General features: G+C 43.5%; 1 protein-coding gene across 7 annotated transcripts in view; it reads left to right on the top strand.

Moving 5' to 3' along the window:
- PAPPA (pappalysin 1) overlaps positions 1-22,605 on the top strand; it is a 370,091-nt gene that overhangs the window by 66,494 nt on the left and 280,992 nt on the right. For 3 of the 7 annotated variants that reach the window (XM_080561606.1, XM_080561607.1, XM_080561605.1), the window contains exon 2: positions 14,371-14,559. The exons of the other annotated variants lie outside the window; for them this stretch is intronic. The gene's annotated coding sequence lies outside the window, so the exon portion shown is untranslated. The remainder of the gene's footprint in view (positions 1-14,370; positions 14,560-22,605) is intronic. 7 annotated transcript variants of the gene reach the window in all.

Below are 22,605 nucleotides of genomic sequence, written 5' to 3'. Positions count from 1 at the left end.
TTTTACTGACTTGGGTTTTTGCTTAGGGTATATTTGTGCCTGAATCCCATTTTTAGGTTAATATAACTGTCTTAAGACTCTCTCCTGTACTTTCTGTTTTGCTGAAATGAATTTTAGCTCTACTCAGTTTATTTGAACTTGTCTCTTGCTTTATGCAGAAGCTGGAAGTAGAAACAGTGAGAAGAGTTGAGTATAAAGGTACTCAAATCAGCTTGTTGTTCTCAGAACTCAGTGCAAGCATTGCAGTGAAGTAGCCAGGAGCTTGCAGAAGTACTCCGAGTATTTGAATGTATTCAAACATTCAGTGTTCAGACTTTCTTGTCAAATTCTTATACTCAGCATCCCACGTATGTCTTAATCAGATCAGAGCTATACTGTACAGTTGACTGTCTTCATATTTCCTCGGGCCCAAATGAAGTCGGTAGCTATGTATCCTTCTCACAGACAATTGGGGAAAAAATTAAAATCTGGAAATCATTCAGACAAGGATGGAAAACATTTTCAATTTCGTAAGTAGCTGAGACAGCTTTCACATGAGTGCTCACTTTTGTCTGAACACCCTTGCTCTTCTCTTTACCTTTCAGGGCTCGGTGTTTCCCCTTCCAGAACCATATCGTTGTCAGAAGCGCAGGCACTTCTGGGGTATGTGTATCAGTGAGGTGGGAAGGCAGCTGTCTTCTACCAGGGACATGCAGTTTTGTTCTTTCATCTTGTTTCTTCCTGTAATACCAATGCTGCAGAATCCTGGAGCTTTTTCTGTTGCTCCTCATCTACCTCCCACCCTTGGGATGTAGTGGGTTTGTCACTAAGCTGCTCTCAAGGGTTAGAGTCTGGAGCAGTCTTGCTGATGCTGAGTTGCCCAGCCGATCAAGGACTTGCATCGGGGTGTAAATGTTGCGACGCCCTGATCTGTGAGCATGCGCTGCTACCCCAGCAGCTCAGTCTGGTGTGTGTGGCTCTGGGCACAGCCTGGCCAGCATTGCAGCGTAGGCAACCCGCATCCATGGGCACGTTATACAACTTGTGCAAGCTCCCCACCAGCAATCTGCGGGGTCTCTGCATGGCAGCTGCCCCCTGACACACAACTGGCAGGATCCTACTGAAACCATAGTACAAAACTCACATTAGACTTGATTTAGGGACCGGAATCAAACTTCTATCTGTATAACCTTTTTTCTGGCTTTGCTTGTGGAGAGTGGTAGAAGGCGCTGTTATCTTTGGAAGTGACTGGTTGTGCGGAATTGTCTGTTAGGAGCTGAAATACAACTGTCTCTTATTTTAGCTGGAGGCATTTCGTATAAAAGCTCCTTTAACTTGTAGCTGTATTGTAAATTTAGTTTTGGGGGTTTTAATATTAAAGTCTGCCCAGCGTTTAGTATTAGTGAGAGTGAAATGACATGAATGGGAAATGGAGGAGTTTAAATATTCAAAGGGCAGTAAATGAATTAGGCTTCATTCTCCTACTGAAGGAACTGTTCTCTGTGTTCCTCTGCAGCATTTATGCCATACATTATGGCTTCAGACTGAGGATACATAATGCATTCAGGCGCTATTTCCACTTTCTCCTTTTTTCAGTTCAGTGTCTTGCATAGCTAAAAATCAATTTGTTATTACATGAATCGCTGCAGGACATAAAGCTGTCTATGTAACTAGTCCAATTAATATTTTTGCACAGTATTTTAATCAAACGTAATAGCCAGGCTGTTAAATATGACTACTCATCAGTATTTTCCAATGGGCCTTATTTTTTGTGAATAAATTGTTATTGCAATCCATCCTTGTGCCATTCCACTACTTCCATATCAAAATGAAGTGTTCTCAGCAGCAGCTGAGAAAGACTGGGAGGCTGAGATTGTGGAGGCTGCCTTAGTGTCTTCAGTGAACAAACTAGGCCACGGTAAGATGTTCTGAATCTGTCTGTGAGCATTTCAGTTCCATTTCACTAGCCTTGTTATAGAAGTTTGCTAGATCTCTGTTTTTGGTCACTTTAAAGCCACCTGAAGCATGGTTGGCTCCTTGGAGGACCGATGGAGGTACCTGGGCTCTCCCTGTTCCGTAGTTCGCTCTAATTTACTCCAGTTTGCTGCAGTGTTCAGAGGGGCATGATCCATATGGAGGCTGTGGCAAAGCAAAACACCCAAGCTCTCAGGCCTCTCCTTTTCTCCCTGTCTGTTCTCACCACCGAGATCAGGGCTGAGTTTACTCAGGCGTAAATCTCCTGGTTCTGTGCAAGCAGAGAAGTACGAAGAGGTCGTTGTACCAAGTCAGCTATTTTCTTTCCCTGGTGGAGCAGGGAGGCTCAGTAATACATTCTATAAAAATAATGCTTGTACATTTTATTTTGCACTCTCCTGCAAAATAAAATGCAGTTGGAAATTACAGTCTTTGGGAAGTGATCTGTTCTATCTCAAAGCAAAGAAAGAACGGGGCCAAGGGTTCTACCAGGGGGTGTAACACACTGCGATGGCGTTGTCGGTCTGCTTAAAACAATGGCACAGCTGAATGTAGAAATAAGTTCCTGGAGATTATCACAGTAACACTTTGCACTTTTGCTACCAAGTCTCGGTCACTGTCTCAAATAACTTGAGTGCTTTTTGGATGTGCCAAATCGCTAGGCATGTCTGTATATGTGGCCAGTGGTAAATTAAAGAAATGTGCTAGAGAGAGCCTTGGTAGCCCCCCAGCCTGATGATGTGCTGCTGTTTTAACCCAAGAGACTGTCTTGACCAGCTTTGTTACAGTTGTTTATCATTCAGGTCAAGCAAATATTAGGCTAAATTTTAAATATTTGTGTGTTGTTATTTGTGTGCATGCAGATGTTCATGTACGGGAGGCTTTTATCATTTCTTTTACCTACAGCTTCCAGGCAGTCCTGTGGCATTGGCTAAATATGGGCTTGAAAGATTTCTGTGTTGCAAGTCTTTCTTCTATTCTTACTTCTCTTTTCTGTTTTCTATCCTTATTTCTAGTATTTTAGGACTAGAGAGAAAAGGAAGAGGCGGAAGGATTAAAAAAAGGGGGGGAGGGAGGGAAGACAGGAGGAGAGGAAGGAACCTGTGTCCAACCTAGCAACTTCGTAAAAAGAAAAATCTAGTTCAACCAAATTCTCAATTTATCCAGTGCCTCAGCTTTCCATCCAAAAACAAAACCCGTTTTGACTTTCAGGAGATCTGGGTTTGCTGTACTGAACCTTGAATGAAAAAAAAATCTGTATTCTGTTAAGGCATACCCTTCTTGTCAGGAGGACCTTCTACTGAGATGTTTTTGAATGAGAAACCATAGAATGGTGAAGTATTCACCTGCTTCAGCAGCCTCACCTCCTGCCTGGAGGTTCCCCAGTCCATACATTGATCACACATACTCTGGGTGAGCTCTTCGAACCCTTGCTGCTCCTCACATCCTCCAGGTACAGATCTTGCATTAATTAAAAGAGGTGGCCCTTTTACTTTCTCCAGAAGTCCCGTCACTGTGCAAATGCAGCCTGAGGGATATTTCTTTTCCTCTCCCAGCAAAGATTGCATAAGGATTGCTAGCACGTGGATCCAGTGCGTGGTGTGCAGCAGCCAAATAATCATGGATTTAAGAGTCCCTCAGCACTCATTCACACGCCAGACTGTAACCGCTCTGATTTTCCCCTTTCAGCAGCTGCAATACCCAGGCACAATGGGGTGAGTTAAGGTTAAGGATGTCGTTTCAGCTTTAACTTGGAATGTCCTCGCTTTGATGGCCCCAAGCCAAATCCTTAACATTATTTTAATGTCGTTTTTCTTCTTCGTTTTATGTTTGCATACATTTAAAAACAGAGCAGGGGTTACTTATGTCACAGCTGTGCATACTTTCTAAGGCCAATGGATAAATACAGGCTTTATACTCCAAGAGGAAACTTTTCGCAGGACCCAAAATACAAGTTGGTTGAGAGCTCGGTTGGTGGATGTGATTGGCAGCTGGTGCAAAGAGCTCACTTTCTGCCCTGATTTTGATGGAATTGGGCTGGTCTATCTCTGCTGAGGATCTGGCCATGTGTTCTTCTCAAAGCTCAGAACATTTTCCTGGCTACTTGATGTACATTTTTGTTTGTATAGAATTATCTCTCTTCCCACCCATTTCCCCTTCCTGTCTTTCCAGATTTAGGAGTTCATTATGCATAGACTGAATCTATTTTTCTGACATTTTTTCTAAAGAAAAAATGTTTATTTATTTGTATGCCAAGCAAGTTCTGCATGTTTTGCAGTGGTACCCAAGTGGATGGGTTGAAATCTCAGCTGAGTGAAGTTCTTCAGTTTGCTTACTGGAATCTTCCCCAGCAGCTTGACTAATTCTTCCTTTTCTGATCAGAATTAATGATGTGTTAAACAATGTTTTAGTCTATTTTTCTGGTATTTAAGCATTGAACCAGTATCCCTAGCATGACGCTTCAAAGTACAAGAATGTTTTAGGAGAACCTTTCAGGCAAATGTTTGGGCATTTTAAAAAGGAACATATACTTTTTCTCAGCTTTTTTCCGTCCAAGTCAAAACTTTCAAATTTTTCTTATTCCTTCAAACAAAGTGTTTGAAAAATCTGGAAGCCATCTTTTCTACCAAAACAATGTGGGATTCTGGTGGAGGAAGATCAAAAGGGACCCAGCAAATACAATTTATAATTCTAAATGTGTAGTTACAACTGCAAAAACGAATGACAGCAGGGCTGGTTGAGACTAGTGTTATCTGTACCTGGATCAAAATTCAGAGATCAGTGGAAAGTTTCCCACTGACCTTAATAAGCTTCAGGTCAAGCTTCAGGCTTGTAAGATGAAATTTATTTCTTTGGCATCCCTCTATACACTGGGAAGCCATCTCATAAGCTTAGAAGCTCAGCAACAGCACATCTCCCCCCCGTATTGTGACTCGCTCTGGTTTCCTGCAGATCCCTCCAGAGCAGCGGAAGGTTTGAACATGATGTTCATTTACAGATGCACGGTGCAAGTTCCACCCCGGTGCTCCTACGTGTGGTTCCTGTCCTCTGGGGCCGCGGGGAGATGAAACATTCATGTCTTCTTGGCCCCCAAGCTCAGCTAGCTGCAGCAGTGGATTTTTTATGTAGTCACGCTATCCCCGCCATGCCCAGGCTTTTCAGGTGAGCACTAATGCTCAACCCAAAGACATAATTGCAGCGTTTATGGTCAAAGTAATACTGATTTGACTCTCCCGGCAGATGGATTTCAAAAGCATTCTCCTTTGTGTCAGTGCTAGTACAGCAGTTGCTGTGTTCCTAGGTGGAAAAAAGAATGGTTGCATACTCGATTCTTTAGAAATCTGTATTCTTATTAAAAATACATATTCGGTATTTCTGAATGCAAGAAAGGGAAGAAGAGAAAACACAGATGCAAGAGGGAGGGAAGTCCTACTCTGAGCATCGTGCAGGTTTGTTCCTTCTGGATGTTTTGTTCGCAGTGGTGAATTCTTCCTCAGCCACGAGCAAAGAGCCGAGTGAGGCATGTTGTCCTGCCTGTGTGCTGCCATCCCTATCGCGTGTGACTTAGTGCCAAACCTGGCAGTCTTCTGAGTCGAGGGGGTTTGAGGTAAGGCTCCAAGGGGCAGGTCCCTGCTTTGTTGGGAAGAAGCAGAGACGTTTCGTATCCTGTCAAGCTGAATGTTTTTGCATTTTTTTTCCCTGTTGCCTGACCTGCTGCATCTTGCTGGAATGTGTGTCAGGCCCCTTCTATTTGCACCTTGGCACCGCAGTGTGTGGTCAGTTAAAACATTTGCGTTTGCCTTGCAAGCTCTGCAATTCTCTGTTTTGCCTTAAAATGTGATCACCTCCCCCATTTTAATGCTGGTTATCCACTGATGGGCCAGAGCAGACCCAGCCCGGCTCCCAGCACCTTGGTGCTGGTGCTCAGGTGCTCCAGGGCCTTCCCGAGCTGAGCAGCAGTCAGGACAGGAGCTTCTCCACGCACTTTGTTGTAAAATGCACCAAAACTTGGAAGCCATTTCAAGTGCAGACTGTGCTGAGAGCTGCATGAAATTTGTGTGTGACGTGAAACTTTATTCTGGAGGATCCTGAGCTGAGGGTCAGACCCTGGCAAGCCGGTCAAAACCTCACTGCTTTTTAGTGCATGTAATTGTCATGTATGGGGCTCCAATTCATCCCCCGGTCATGTCTGTCTTTGTAAGAGTCACAGCTTTCCATGTCCTGACCCAGCAAGTTGCTTCAGAGGTGTGTTAGAGCTGGACACAGATTCTTGTTACTTCCAAGCACACATGCGCGTCATGCCTGTCCTTGAAGGTTAATCCTCATCTTCCATGTGCCCCCTTCTGTAGATACGGCACTGTCTGTCAGCAGTGACCACAGGTTGTGCAGGGATCTGCGTGTGGCACCTGCACCAAAAACCGAGGAGGAGTCAGAGCACGTAAAAGCAAAACAATCCAAAATAAGCATCACAAAACCGTTGCAGAGTTTTGCACTTTCGTTTCAAGGAGTTAAGGTTGTAATTCTTCTTCCCAACGGAAGAATTAAATGGTGTCAACAATTTTCCACAAAATAAAAAAGCTGTGTTTGGAAAAGCACTTTATTTCCCCAGAAGAAAACTATTTATTCTGAAAAAACAATTTCAGCCATCTCTGGTATGATGTGAGCTTCACTCTGCAATAACCTGTAGTAACCTGAGTATACAGGGAACTAAAAATAAAAATAATTATTCTTTCTTCCTCGAGATAGTGCATGCTTGCTGAAAAATAAGCAGAAGGCTGTTAGACAGGTGCAGGCAACAAGGACGTTAGCTGAGTGCCATCCCTGCAGCAGGGGTGTTTACATGACCCTCGCAGGGTGCAAATTGTTAGTTTTGCTCTTTTGTGAGCCTTGCTCTTTAGCCTGCATGAAAACGCCATCAGCGATGTGAGAATGCTGCTTTTGAATAGTGGGATCCAGCACCAACGTTTATGTAAACCCTAATTTAGGAGGCAACTTGTGCTTAGTGACTTTTTCCATGGCACGCGGCTTGTGGGGGTGGGAAAGAGCATGTCTCAGACACTGTCTGGTGAAATTCTTGCTTCTCTTAGGCAAGAGAAATTCATCCTAATTGACTGAATCCCACAGCAATTCTTTCTGAAGCAGCCCCACTTCTGATGGACACAATTTTAGCTGTTAGTAGAAATCAAAGCGATGGCTAAAAGCTTGAAACTGTGGCTGAAAGGAGAACTAAAAGCAGGAATTACTGGGCTTAAGCTAATATCCTGTAGTAGGGAACAGGAGCGGAGTTGCATTTTCTTTGGGACAGACGAGTTTCATTCGGGTAGCTTATAGAGCAAAGGTGGCTTCTGGTAGGTGGCTGCACAGGAATCACTCCTGTCCTCAGGTGAACTAAACAGTACCGTCCGAAACGAAACCAGCCTTGGTGGTGTTCTTAGCTCGAGGACACGAGGGTCACACTGTGGGTACTGCAAGCAGGTCACTGCACGTGTAGGGTGATCAGGCGTAGTTCTTAGAGGATGCTGAACTGCGTCAGGAATAAAGTCTGAGCCTGAAGAAATGTTAGGAAAGAATAAAATACTTCTTCACGTTTTCAAATTATTATTCTCTCCAGCAGTAGTAAACAGATGGTATACTTTGGCAGTATATATTTTTTTAGCAGGGGAAAAGTATCAATTGTATGCTGAACTAGTCAAGTCAACTCTTCACAGAGTGACTCTGGTCAGATTTATGGCTGCAGTGAGAGTACTTGACTTGATGACTAAATAAATAGCACCAGCAAGCTTGCCGTCATTGTAATCCTGATCAAAGCCCCCAGGTTGTCCAGGAGAGGCAGATGGACTCACCCAGAGCTCCATCCGCTTGCATCAGCGACTGAAATGTGTCAGAGTCAGAAGTTCAGGGGAGAGAGAAAGAAATGACTCACTGCTTCTTTGCCTAACAATAAAGTCATTCAGCTGAAGTGGAGACAAGTCATATCTGATACCATATTTTTATATCCTTTTTGCTTATTGTAATTTATTTTCTTCAGATTGATATTGCACAGAGAAATATGATGCATTGTTCTGAAATTAAATTTGAATCTGTATCAAGGCAATTTAATCCCGCTTGGAGTTGGTGCATAAAGGAGCGAACGTAACCTTTGGTAATTCCCTTGGTCGTAGTTGGCTTTTTCTTGTGCACAACAATTTAAAACAAAATCACTTTCTCTAATGAGAGACTATAAATTATTACTTTAATGAGACACACGACGTTTGAAGAGCTGAATTCCCACATTCCTCCTATCTGTAAGCCTGGGTACCTCGAGGGATGGGGAAAGAGCCGTGGTGCTGAATTTCTGTGTTATAACATCGCTTAGTATTAAGATGATTACTACAATATCATTAAGTCCCAGTTGGGAATCTGGACTTCGGTATGTTGACTATTGTTTCCATCTAGTGCAAGAGAGTCTTAAAATGCTTAGAAGTGAAACAAGAACTGGGAGGGGAACTTGGACCTGCCCAAAACCAAAGAGCAATGGGGTGACATAGTTTCTCAGAGTTTCTCCTACGCTGCTCCTACAAGTGCACTGCTTAGTGTTTCAGTAACTTATTTTTCATAGAGATCCTGGCATCTTATGTTCCCTCTTACAAAAATACTATTTGGGGAGGATTATTTACATATTTCCCTGGATAACTTGCATGTTGTATTGTGGTATAAACAAGTTAAGGCTCAAAAAGCCAAAAGCATCACAGTGAAGTTGGTTCCGATCTCTAGCACGTGCTGCAGTAGCTCCGCAAGGTGAAACTCCGTGGTTAGGGACAAATCCTGGGGAGAGGTGAGGGGTAGCGGGAGTCCTGTCTGGATTTAGGAGTTGGTAAAGCGGAGAATCCAGTACAGCCTTTGGTGAGTTATCTCATGGTTAGTGTCCGTAATACCAAAAAAATCCCCTTTTTTCATTCAAACGTGTTTAGTGTGTGCTTCCAGGTGTTGGCAGCTCTGGTGCCTGGTTCTCAGCAGTGGCAAATGCTCTGTGCCCTCACACAGCGTTTGGGTGGCCTCAGGCTCCACATCACGTCTGTTGCTTCTGCCTCTTCTGGGGCCACCACGAGCTTCTCTTCTCTTGACCTTGCCCTGCACATGTGCATGAGCGAGCCGGAAGGAAGCTGTTGGGCGCCTGCAGATCACCGCGGTGCTGGCATGGCAGCATCCCTCTGGCCTGGCTGGGGATCGCCCTCACCTGTGCAGCTGTCCTGGGCAGATCCTTTCAGATGTTTTCGGAAGCCAGCTCGGACAGGTCCTGACCAGGAGGACAGAGTTTGTGTCTGGTGGGATGCGGCCACGGTGTCATTACCAGCAGTGAGACAAGCACAAAGCTTGAACAAAGGTCATTACGTGGCTGATCTCTGAAGAAGTACAGACCTGTGGCCAAAGGGGCTTAGGCATCTATAAGGAACTATGACTGCTGCACAAGTGTATATTTAAATGCACGTTTGCATACCAAATACATAGCACTCAAGATATTGATCATGCAATTCCAGACTATCCCAATGTATTCCTTCATGACATTTGTAAAATCAGCCCTAAGTAATGTGATAAGAGTGCAGAATATGATTGCTAGGTTATTCTTTCTTGAAGAAAGGCAGTTTTTCATTTGTTCTCAATAGGTTCTCCAGTTGCTGGTGTGATAGTGAAACAATTTAATGTATTAGCATATTTATAAACCAGCATGTGTTCTCGCGGACAATTTCTGGTTTGAGCTAAATGTATTTCTGGTCCTTCACCTCTGCCAGACTAGCCCAAGGCAGAGCTGCCTCAGCAGACATTATGTATGTGTCGTCTTTTCAGAAGATGTGTTCTTTGTGATGCGGACTTTCATTTATTATGTATTTATACAGCACTTAGCATCGTGGAAATCCTGATCTGATTGATTTCTAGCACTTGGGCAAAAGAAACGTTATGTAATAACAATCATTGTCCCTTGTTGCCTTTCAGGCACTTCAAAATTTAAGTAGACTAGATTCTTAAAAGAGGGTTAATATGAAAATTAAGTAGAGTTGTTCTGCATAGAGAACTGGTGTTTCTCAAATGCTTTCAAAACTGTAAAATGATCTGTGAGTAGCCAACAAAAATGCATGTTGACAATGGCCAAATCAAACAGCGATTCAGAATTTGAATTAAAGGTCATAAAAACCCTGTATGCATTAATCACGAAGCTCCGGAATTGGTATCAGTAGCAGCTGATAGCTGTTGAATAGACATTTTAGCTTAATTTTAAACATTAATAAACATTTATTAAACTTTAACTCCATAAGTACTTTATAGCTAAAAAGCTATAATAATGGCTAGGCTGGGTGGAAGTATGGGCTATTAGTGCTTATTCTTTTGTTAGATGTATCACCGGGGGACTCAGACTGCTGTGAAAACAGGTTTTAGGAAACCATATTTGCAATATTTCAAAGAGCTATATATCTTACAGTAAGGGCTTTGGTGTATCAGACTCTCAGATACTTGTGAGAAAGTTAAACTTTCAAACTAGTACAACAGCTATTTAAATGATGTCTACACTAAGGTTATATCAGGACATTTTCGTTTTGACCTAATCCAGCTCTCAAGAAATTCTTCATGCGCAAGATCTACATGGCAGCTGCTCAGAATGGATGGCTTAGTGACTAATTTGGTTCTTGACTCTAAATCTGTGAAAAATCCAAGGGAAATGCCAAAAAATGAGAGTCAAACATGTCAAGTGTTTACATTTATGAATCTGCTGAAAATACAATTTTAACTGTTTTTGCAGACACTGAACATTTTTCTCTGCAAAAATATAAACCTAAGTTCTTCTTTACTTGGCAAATTGACCTTTCTACAGATCTTCATTTTCTTTTTCTCCTACTCATTGTCATTAAACATCAAGATCAAGCAAAATTCTTTGTAGAGTTTAATGTTGTTGTATCAAAGATACAATGGCTAGTTAAATAATAGAGGAATAGGTGGATATGACCCATGAAGTTGAAGAAAATGAATCTGTGGAAACAAAGCTGTGTTTTAAGTGACTAGTAGGCACTACTGCTATGGGGGCTGGGAGCCCTGCAGCGCTTCTCCATGTGTCTCTGAATCACTGGACTATTACAGATACCCAGATATCCGTATGTGTAATATCTAACAAAATGGAGTTCCACGTTTGAATTGCATCTCTGGTTATTTGCCTAATAAAAGCAATGGATATGTTAATGCTAAGCGGGAAGGAACAGTACATGTCAGCAGGCAGCCAGCAAATGCCCTTTCCTAGTAATTGCACTTCTCGAGGATAATGGTCAGATGAAATTACCTAATATTCTTTTTTTGTGTGTGAATTCCTTTACCATTCATTGACACATTGTGGGGTTCTTTCAGTAGCGTTTCCTAATGAGCTGTGAGAATGTGAAGGGCGTGAGCGATTTTTAGTTGACCTCATTGGTCTGAATTCACGTTAGATGGAGATGCTGGAGAGGTCAGTCATCTGTTTCATCTCAGGAACTGCTCAATAAGCTTTTAATGATTCACTGCTGTGGAAAGATCACTCAGTGTTTCAGGTGAAAACACCTTGTCCTTAAAATGCACTGGATGCCTCTTTTTGGACAATGTGATTTGAGGGCTCTAAAGCTTGCTGGTGAAGCTGGAGATTTTCACGTGAGGCTTTACATTACCCAAAAGACCTTCTTATGCATCTTGAAAATCTCAGCTCCAGCACCTGCTGGCATATATATATAGCCAGGGGAAGTGTGTGGAGTTTTGCCTGCCTTGCAGTTGAACCTGAAACATGATCGGTGGAGAAATTGGATGGAAGATGTTTGTAGAATGAACTGTGGACCCGATGATAGGAGCAGGAGTTACCGAGCAGCAAGACGGTCTTCATGGTTTCATCTTGTATCAAGAGCATGTTATAGTATTGATTAGGACAGATTGGGTGGTTGGAATTATCTTGGAAAACTATATCAACAAAATTATTCCTCTGGGTTGCAAAAAGTTTTTTTCAAAGGGTGAAGATTTAGTCCCAAACTGGTTAAGTTCCAGAAGGCATAAACTTTCTTCCTACCATGACTCTTCCACGCAATTTCCAGTGGACATGATAAACTTCATCTCCTGTCGCTGTACGTGAGGAGCTGTTGTATTTGACCTTTGAAGTGACTACATTTTGATGGCAGAGTGCTAAACAAGTTCTGCTGGGGTCTTTCTGGATAAAAATACCATGCAAATTTATTCTTTACATTAGATTTATTTCTACCCCAGCTGACATGACAGTAGAGGAGAAGTGGATCCTCAGGAGATGTAAATTATTGGATGCGTGTTTCTGTCTGCCAAGAACCTGTCCAGGATGTCTTCAGTCGTACTGCTCAAACTGCAGTCAGGGGCATGTCTCAGTCTTCCAAGGTCTCTTTGTCAAGCGCTTGGTGCTTCATTTAAACCATCTTCTGAGCCTGGAAGAGTTTTTCTTGGCTGGCCTAAGAGACGATCACCTTTAGAGTAGCTTGTTCTTCCCCACGGATTTGAATTTGCACTTGCATGTTGGTATTAGGCGTCATTGCTATCCCCGGTGCTCCTGCAGCGTCAGGCAGCCTGGCAGCATCCTACAGCAGGGCTGTGGTCATCCTCACGGGGCCGAAGTAGGAGAGAGCAGCGTTGCTGAGGGAAGGTGCTGGCTGCCCTGAACTTCCCTGGCTAGGGCAGATCTCCAACAGGTCAGCCTCCAAACATGCAGTCCCCTAAAATCCTTTTCACAGGTGGGTAGGCTACTGGTTCACATTGTAGGAATAACTTAATGCAGATAGAAATCTGCAAGAACTGAAAGGTCACGTAGGCTGCACGACTGAGCATCTGAAGCTCGTGAAGAGCTCTCCAAAGAAATGGGCAGAACTATTTTTTTGGAAAATATTCAGTAAAAATATTAATATCTTCATGGACAGGAATAATCTGGGTCATTACAAGCATCTCATGAGAAAGGCTTTGTTTTTTTATAGATATTCTTTTATCCAACAACAACGAATTCTAAATTATATAATAGCTTGAAATTAAGCTAATTTTAGAGAAAGAAATAGCAAGTAAAAGTGATCTAAAGCAAAACAGGATATTTCTAAAGTTTAAAAGGAGAGCAATTCACTTTACCCAAACCATTTTTTTCTCCATTTCCTCATTAGCTCTTTGACTCATACAAACTTTCTGCAATTCCAGCTTTTTTTGTCTGATTCAGGATGGGGGTGGGAGGAGAGGGAGAATCTTCAAAATCCTGAAAACCTTTTCTGCCCAGATCTAACAGCAAGAGCGAGAAATCGCTCCAGGTGACCGAGAGGAGGTAGCTACAGCGTGCCCACTGCCGAAAGCGCTCCACAAAGTCTCATCGCCCTTACATCAATACGAATGGAATTAACTTCCTTCATACCCCAGATGCTGGTTTGCGGTCTGTATTTCTCACGACTGCTATTTTATTTGCATTTTAGCTAGATGAAGTTCCATTACAATTAGTTCTTAAGGCTTCCTGAGGAAGTTCCTTCATTCTGAGATCAGAAAAGCTTTGCTCTGCTGAAAAGTTTCTAGTAAGGAGAGGGGAGCCAGCAAAGCAGAGAGCTTGTTAGCAGAGCTGGTCTATGCTTTGGATTGATTTTGTTTTCTCTAATGGCTCGATCATAACAGTTGCTCTCTTAATTTTTGTACAGGGTTGTGCACATTTCAGGCAATGTAAATATATACATTGGCATGCTTATTAGCTCTGCTGTTTAAGTTACAGATATTTGATAGTGTATAATAAAACCAAGTGATCCTGTATACCATTTGTCATGCTGAGCTTGGACTCATCTCTTTGTACTCCCACTCCACCCTTTCCAACTTCATTATATTCCAAGTGTTCCTCCTTGCTTGGAGCAAAATCAATCCCCGTTTTGCATTGGGTGGAAGAGGAGAAATGTGTGCTGGGATTTTTCTCAACGCGCAGAGCTGCGTGCAGACTTAATGCTCGCTTAAATGATAAGCGTGGGGCTACCCCATGAGGGGAACATTGTAAGACAGCTGAGGTCATGGTCACAGCCTCAGCCCCCATGTACTAAACTGCAGAAAGAAGTGGAAATACGAGGGGCCCTTTCCACTTATCAGGAAGAACACTACTGTGAACGCTGCTTCCCTGGGCCACCGTATGGTGCATGCAAAATAACAAGTTCCTGCAGCTCTTAGAAGTGATTTTTTTCATCGTCCCTTCACTTCCAAACACCCTGTTCCCCGCTGACCCAGTCTGTGTTTCCCTTGCTGAGGGACCAGCTTCTGCCACCAGCTAAATTCGTAAGGCCTGGATTGGCATGGTGGGGGAAGATGCTTTTTTCTAACGTAGGTGGAATTCTCTAGCCAGGGCTTAGAGGATGCTATTTACATCCATGGGACCTCAGAGAGGTTAAAAAATATGCCTTTCTATTCCAGCCTGGAGTCAGGTGCTGATGTACCTGTATAGCTGTCTCAGGTGAGACGCCAGTGGCGAAGCAGAGATGGATGAAGCTCTAGTGCAAATGTCAGACATCCCCAAACTGAGTCCCGTCTTGCAGCAGAATGTGCTCACAGCTTACAGCCGTCAGAAGGAAGAAGTGCCCCAGAGACCACCTCCCGGCCACGGTAATGGCAGCGCGGGCGTGTTATGGGGCTGCACGGAGTTCTGAGGGGTCTCCTTGGCCTTTACCCCTTCTCTTCACACAAAGACCAATGGTTCAGGCAAACCCTCAGAGTTTTACTCTGAAGCTTTTGAAATTGTCCAGCATTGCCAAAAGAAAGGATTTGCTGACAGTCACAATCCTATTGGCAAACCTAGGTGGATTTATGATCTTGGGTGGAAACCAATTTGAACTATAATTTTACATGAATCTGATCCCTCTCCTGAGCCAGGCAAAACTTCATGATTCTGGCTGATTTTTCACACTCGACTTTCGAGCACTTCTGTTCTAATCCGAACTGAAGATAAAACCGTGGGCACGTGATTCTGTGTTAGCCAAAACCTCACGCTCTCACAAGTAGGTACCACTCTGTTCCCTGCTGCTTAACTTCTCTCTAGCTCCAGGTTATGTTGATGTCTCCTGCTTGGTTGTCTTGTCCCCAGAGGAGCATGCGGGGAGTCACGTATGCTCCAGAATGTAAACTGAGGAACATGTTTAAAACACATGTTGCTATCTCCTGTTGTTATGACAATGAAGTTATGATTACTGAAAGCACTGCAGTGTTACCTCCCCTCCTCGCCTTAGCTCCTACCTCCACTTACCCCCCACAGAAACCCGATGCCATTTGGGGAACAGCAATTGGGGCATTTGGAGTTTGGTTTCTTGCTTCTGCTGCAGACGCTCAGTGTGGACGTGGAAAATTTCTTCAGGGTTGCCTGCATGTAGGCAGGCATAAGAGTTAAGTGGGTGCAGTCAAGTCCCCTGCAGATTTTCTGCATGCTGCAGCCACTGTTTGTAAACAGGAATACACATAATAGGTTGAGAAATCAGCTCCAAAACAACAGGCATTGTTTGTGTGCTGAGTAACTCTAGTGATCAATTAGGATCTGGAAAAAAAACATGTTGTGTCCAGATGAATGTAAAACCAGAGCCTCTCCTGCCAAAAACTCCAACTGATACCTTTCGAAGCTCTGGAAAGTTTAGCTAACATTTGTTTTCCTCTACTTGATTCAACATCTGAGAGTAGTTTTTAATTTTTTTAGCAAACTAATGAGAAAAGTTATAAAAATAGTGACATATCAGGTGACCACCAGGCTAGCTGCCACTCTCACTGCCTCACGACAGAGACACGATAGGGTGGTGGTCACAATGTCCAGAGAGAAGCCCCATGAGCTGCACCCATCCCATTTTTGTTGGCAAAGAGGGGCCCAGGCTTGATGTGGTGCTCAAGTGGCATCGTCACCCGTCGGGGTGTGTGCTGCATGCACAGCGAGGGCACCGAGTTGTGCTGGAGGATGTACAGAGTGTGCTGTGTCCCCTCATTGGTAGGGGATGTTGGCGTGCACGGGTTGTGCTGTGACCCCTCATTGGTAAGGGATGTTGGGGTGCATGGAGCGTGCTGCGACCCCTCATTGGTAGGGATGCTCGTGGGCTGACTCACTAAAGGTGCTGAGCCCCAAAACGTTGCAGTGACAGCTGTTGGGGTAGCAGGAGCCCAGTGGTGACTCGCAGCTCCCTGAGCACTGATGGAAATCAGGGTCTGGGTGCACCTGGCTGGGTCTTGAACATCTGTGAGTCGGCTGTGGTAAGGATATGCTCAGGTGAGCCAGGCAGCCTTCATCTCTTTATCCTCTGTAATATGAGGCAACATCTTTCATCCTTTCCTGCACATCCGTAACCCCTGCTGGAGTCAGGGTTTGTCTGTAGCCCCCTCCCACGTCGCTGCCAGCACCACGGCCGTCTTCCTCCTGAGCTCTACCTTTGACAGCTCTTTCCGAGCGGTGTCGGTGACTGCAGAGCCACTCAAGGTCAGTGACCACGCAAGGACAGCAGCAGCCTTGTTTGTGATCTGGGGAAAGCGCTTCAGTTGCTAAATGGATTTGAGTCGAGTTTGTTTTTTATCATCCTGAAATAACCACTGTTCAAACAATTGTAATTCTTCTGATGTCTTTCTGGAAAGCATTTGGCTTGTTTGGCAGTGCAGTGTTGTGTAAATAAATATGTACCGAGCATCAAAGTCAAGGAGGAGGGTGAGTTCTCAAATAATTATGTAAATAAATCCACATAGCGCTCTGCGATATCAGCTACCACATGCATTTATATTAATCAGTACGGACATTACTGACAAGTGAATCTATTCTGCTTCATTCTCCTGAAGGTTTCAAAATTAATGCTTCGTTTTCCTCTGTATTTCACTGTAAGGGAGGCAGGGGGATGGCAAAGCAGTCTTATCTCAGCATCCCCTTCAGGTGTCTCTGGGAGGCTGAGCCCAATCAAGCTTTGCATGAATAGGGGCATAGCAGTACTAAGCATGAGAGAGTTTACTAGCTTGATACAAACCTTTTTTTTTTTTTTTCATTTTTTAAAAAAATAAAAACCCAACAACAACAGAACACAGGAAAAAATACACACACTCATTTGCTGGAATGGCATTCATTTGTCGATCTCATCTTGACCTCTTTGGGGAGGCTAAAGGACGTTCAGTGACTGTGAAGTGCACAGACTTTTGTATATTATCCTCAGATGAACTTTTTCGATGTTCCATTGACAACATCTGTATTTCAGCCAAGCTGAGTGGCCCTCCATTTTTCTTTATGCAAAGACCTCGTTTATTTGTCCAGGATTTGGCACCCACACTTAATCACAGAATAAGTGAGAAAAAGCAGTTGCTCTTCCTGCTTCTGTGATATTTTCCACCTGAACTATTAAGCCGTTGAAGTGCATTGTAGGAAGATGGGAAATCTTCCAGTTTGGTGGTGACAAAGGCTACCTAAATTGTGAAGCTGGATCCTTGTCTGGGGCTCCACCAAACCTGGGGGTGATAACTGGCTGCCCCTGGCCCTAAGGAAAAAGAGGAGCAAGGGCAATATGACCAGAGGTGAGGGAAACGAGGAATAAGGTGTGAGGGCGTTCTGTTGGAAAGCAGGGAAAACATGAAAATACCATGTGGAAGCGATATTTTTGTTTGTGAAGTTAGGTTGTGGCAATCAGCCCACTTGTTAAGTCAGAAGGGTAGGAGGGGAGACCAGGAGACCAGTAGAGGAAGAACGGGTTGTTCGCTGGCTTTTAATTCAGGGTCTCAAAAAACTGGGAACTCAACCCGGGAGTTAGCCTTAAAATCACAGTAAATGATAAATGTCTAAAATCAGCATCTTGCTGATTATTAATTCCTGAAGAGATGAAGTGTTCCTTTCTTGGAAAGGCAAATGCTTTAGCATCAGGAGGGGTGAATGCCTGGGAGACCAGTGGGGAGGAAAACTGAGGGGGCAGAGAGGGCCGTATTGAGACCACGACCTCCCTAATCCCTGCCTTGTTTGCTAGAATTCACCCAGCTTTGGTTTTCTTTTATTTTTTCTTTCTTTTTTTTTTTTCTTTACAGAATTATGGCAAGTTCCAGGTAGCGTGTGTGATTACTGAATACGTTACAGCTCATGAGATTATTTGCTTTATAGCAGGGTGACAAGGTAATAAGCACTTAAGCAAGACCAGTAACGTGGATCCTCGTGTTTCAGTTTTTAATTGACACTGAATAGTTTGCGAAAGGCCATGCTTTAGTTTCAATTCACAACGTGAGAACGTGGTACAGAATCATTTATTCATGTTCCTGGCTTTTTTCACTGCTGTGGATGGGGATCTATGTTTTCATTGTATCCTGAAGGTGAACAAATGTGCACTACATGCATCGTTAAAATTCACCGCACCTCCAGTTAAGATGCTCAGCAAAACCAGCATTGGTAAATTGATTAATTAGATCAATTACTTAGATTTTTTCCCCCTCTGTGCTTGCACAGTTTGCTTCAAACACCAGTGTTCAAAATTGCACTGCCTGAGTTAGATGCATAACTGATTACTTTTCTGGGTAGACATCTCCTCTAGCCCAAACGCTACACGTTGTCAACTTGAAGCTATTTGTTCAATTCATACCGACTAACTAATGGATTTGGCAAATACTGTGTTTGTACAGTATAATATATTGGTAAACTGAAGTACTTGGGCGTCCATAGAATCTGTTCTTATTGTTGATGAACAGCCAGTGTTTTTCTTCTACTTGCTGCTTTTTATTAAGCACATATTATATGTAAATGTAAATAAAGTCCTGATAAAATGTTTATTGATAGATTATGTGCCCTTTACATAGGGTTTAAAGGAAAAGTGAGTAATTTTAATCAGTGAAAAATCACAGCACAAAATAAAATAAAAAAAAAACTTTCAGGAATGCAAGCTAACTTGAATAGACTCTAGGAATTGGGAGAAAAGATCACCTGAGAGACTGAGCAAAGGGAAAAGCTGTCAGACTGTAGGGAGTCATAAGGCCACATGTTCAAGCTATCCCATTCAGAAAGTGTAGTAGGAGACTAAATTGTTTTAATCATGAGTTCATCATCGACCTCAAATGCAAGAAAGAAACATGCAAAAAGGAAACTAGGTCAGGCTCCCAAGAATGAGAACACAAGTGTAGTGGGAGCACAGACAAAATCAGAAAGGCCAAAGAACTAAATAAAGAGATAATTTAAGAGCCATTGGCAGAAACTAGATATCATTGTGTATCACTGTTACAAGCGGCTGTTCTGCTATACAGTGGGGAAAGAAAGCTACCAACATATATCAGCACTGAAGATAATTGTTTAATGTCTCTTCTTCATATGAAGTTCAATGCTAATTACATGATTTCTGTAATTAGGAATAGCTATAAAGCAGTAAGGTCCCAACCTAGATCTGTGAAAATGGGCTAGGGCCAACTTGGACAATTTAGGCATTTTCAAATAGGTTGGAATTATTAATTTAATTTTAGAACACTTAAAAAACAAGATATTTCAGTGCTGCAAGTGGGGTTAACTTGCAAAGGAGAGACTCAGAAGCCTGGGGAAAAGGCTAGCCCAGTGAATACTCCGAAACAAAGAAAAAGGAAGAGTTGCGCAGCTAGAGATCCACCAACTTAACATCAATTTCTGGAAAAGTATATGAACAAGTAATCTAACAACCTCTCTTAAACACCTATGAGATAATGAGTATGAGAATAACATGCCAAGATCTCATCAAAGCTATCTAATTTCTTTGTGCAACATGACAATGGGTCCTGTGGATGCAGAAGCAGCAGCAGATTTATGCATCGAGACTACAGTTAGGTCTTCGGCAGCATCTCAGTGACATCATATGTAAGTTATGGAAACATTGTCTTAGCCCATCAAAGATCTTAATTACTTTCAGGAGGGCTATTTTCTCTTTATTGATTGGAGTTGGGATCTACAAGGCTTACCCTAGGCTTTACCTCCTGGACTTCCTACTTAACTTCCTACTTAAAGGCTTCTATAAGTGCATGAGGTACGGTGGGATAAATCTCGGCCAATATTCAGTGCTATCTTGTCTTCTGTTGGCTTTATGGAATTGCTAGCAAAAGATGAGAGATTTCTTCATGCTCAGTCTCACAGGTTAACTTGCAGAATGCCTCCTGAGGAGAAGGGAACCCCTCTGCAGGTGATTCACGTGTGCCTTGCTGCGAGCAGGTGAAGGAAGGCCCTCGCTGGGTGAGGTGTGTGTGTGTGTATACGTGGTCTGTACTGGCTTCTGCCCTGAGGCATCCTTCCACAGGATGCCAGGAATAAGCAGTGAAACCACCACTGGACTGGGATCTGGGGTGAAATCGAGGTGGGAGCCACTCCATCTGCCTTCTGCAAACACCTCCATGCGCACTACCCCTCCTGTCCCAGCAACCCAAAGCAAACGCCTGGTTTTTCAGTCTTAGAATCAGGCCTAATTGCAAACCAAGCCCAGTGGCCAAAGGACAAGAGCATGATAAATGCCAAATATTTGTGAGAAGCCAACTTGTCCCAGGGAGGGACAGCTGCTCCTAATTTGCCTGAGAGAATCGTATTTTAAAGCTTAAAAATACAATAATTTTTGTGCATAGCAGGGCAGCTACTCCCTACCCAGAAGGGTTTAGTATTTGTGTGCCTTGGCCTGCCAGCTGTGAGATGGGAAGAATACTCGTCTGCTCAAAGGGGGACTTTGAGACGTGCTAAATTATTTCAAGTTTTTGAGGTCTTCAGTCAAAATCTGCTGATTGTGCTAGGCTTTTAGATACTGAGACCTGCATCAGGTTAACAGTGACCGACTTGAATTTAGCCAGGTCTTCCAGTCCAGAGGGACCTCAGCGTAATACAGGAAGGTAAAGATTGTGGACATTTCCCTCTTGGATTGAAGGAGCTATTTAGGAAGGCACAAGTCCCTACAGAAATGGGTGTCCCTCAGCCTGTCTCAAAGGGAATGGAGGAAGCCAGAGCCCACCTGGGCTGTGGGCACAGCCTGCATCTAGGAGGGCTGTGAGGAGAGGAGTTTGAGGCTTTTTGTAGCCTGCAGCTGAAAGCTGTGGCTGTGACTGCTGCTTTTGCAGGTGGGATATCCTCTGTCGGTGGGGGGGAGCCCCGCTGTTAGAAGTGATGAACGTGCGAGTTGGAAGGTATCAGCACGTACTGAAGGTGTTCAGGCCATCTCTGGATACTTGCAGAAGGTGTCAGTGCGCTGGGCTGGGAGCGCTGTGCCTTAGCTTACAGCCTGGGTGTGGGCTTCAGCTGCTGCTCCTGCGCTGGACATCTGATGTGAGAGGTTCACAGGAAATAAGAAGGAAGGGATCTGGAGAAAGCTGTATCCTTCTCCCAGGAAGACAGTCTGTCCACCAGCCTTCTGGCATCACATAGGGACAGGAGGCAATGAAATTAGCTGCCACTGGACCTAATGGACCTATGCAATGAATTATTTGTCCTTATGACACTACGAATTTGGACAACAGAAGCCCACGCAGATCAGACACTAGCTTCAAGAAAACGGAGGCTTTTACAGATGACCTTTGTCCTCCTGCAGGAGGTGTTTCTCTTCCAAATGTGGTGTTTTCATCCCTGGTCAAAGTGACCTAGAATTTTGTTTTAAATGTTGATGTCTTTTAAATGTTCTCATTGTTTATAGCCACAAGGTGGCATTGCAGATTAAAGGGAAAACATCTCTTGTTGTTCAGTGAACTGAGGAAGGTGGGAGACCTGGAAAATAAAACTGTACTGCCACCCTGAAATTGTTTGGAGGTCCTGGAGATGCAAGGAGGCTTTTTCTTTTAACTCACAGGCCTCCAATTTTGAGGAAGCGAGCATGGTCTTTGCTATATTATGATCATAATATATATGAAGATTTTCAACTGATTCAGCATCTGCAAATACGTTTGAGCTGTTCAGAGCTGCCACTTTGCTCCCCTCCTGCCTTTGGGATGTGAGGTAGTTCTCAGAGCTGTGAGAAAGGTGATGGTGTCAGCTCACAGGCTCTTTTGTTTCAGCTTACATGTCTGGATCCTGAAGAAAGCTTGTTTCTTTCTTCTCCTTTTTTGCCCTCCCCCAGTCACATTTCCCTTGATTTCTGAGCAGATTCAAATTTGGATAAACTTTGGGCACTCTGAAGGGATGGTAGGCAGTAGGAAATGAAGCTAAACCCTCAAGCAAAGACTGGAAGCTAAACAAAGCCTTACATGTTATTTGTTTGCTTATAATGAGGAAGGTGAATCGAGTGTGCTGTATCTGGATTTTCCCTGGACTTTCCAGATTTTACTGTGATTCAGAGTTCTGTCTTTTATGTTAGGGGTGGGAAGACATGGAGCAGGGCTTTCAAAGGTGTTTGCTTCTCTGTTGAGTCCAGATGAAATAAGAAGGCATTTGGGAGATCTGAGTGAATCCTTTCTAGTCCTAACCGTTCTTATCAGTGCTCATTGCCTTTGTATATATTTTCCATGTAAACCAGGAAAAGTAGCTCTGCTGAAAGACATATCTCCCCAGCAGTGGAAACAAGTGCTACATGGAGTGGGGGAGCACCAGGCCAGCAAAGGAAAATCTTATCTTTTTGGGGGAAGAAAGTGAAAATAGTTTTATTTTTGCCTTTGCTTTGGAGCAGGAATGAAAGACAGATTACATAGAAAAGGCCAGCTTTTGCTCAAAAGCTGCTAAAAGTGTTTGTTATGAGTTTTGCAGATAAATGG

The sequence above is a fragment of the Anser brachyrhynchus genome (genome assembly GCF_964034855.1).
Source record: "Anser brachyrhynchus genome assembly, chromosome: 19".
Lineage (NCBI taxonomy): Eukaryota > Metazoa > Chordata > Aves > Anseriformes > Anatidae > Anser > Anser brachyrhynchus.
Note: the sequence above shows the minus strand (reverse complement) of the source record. Positions and strands in the feature narration are given on the sequence as shown.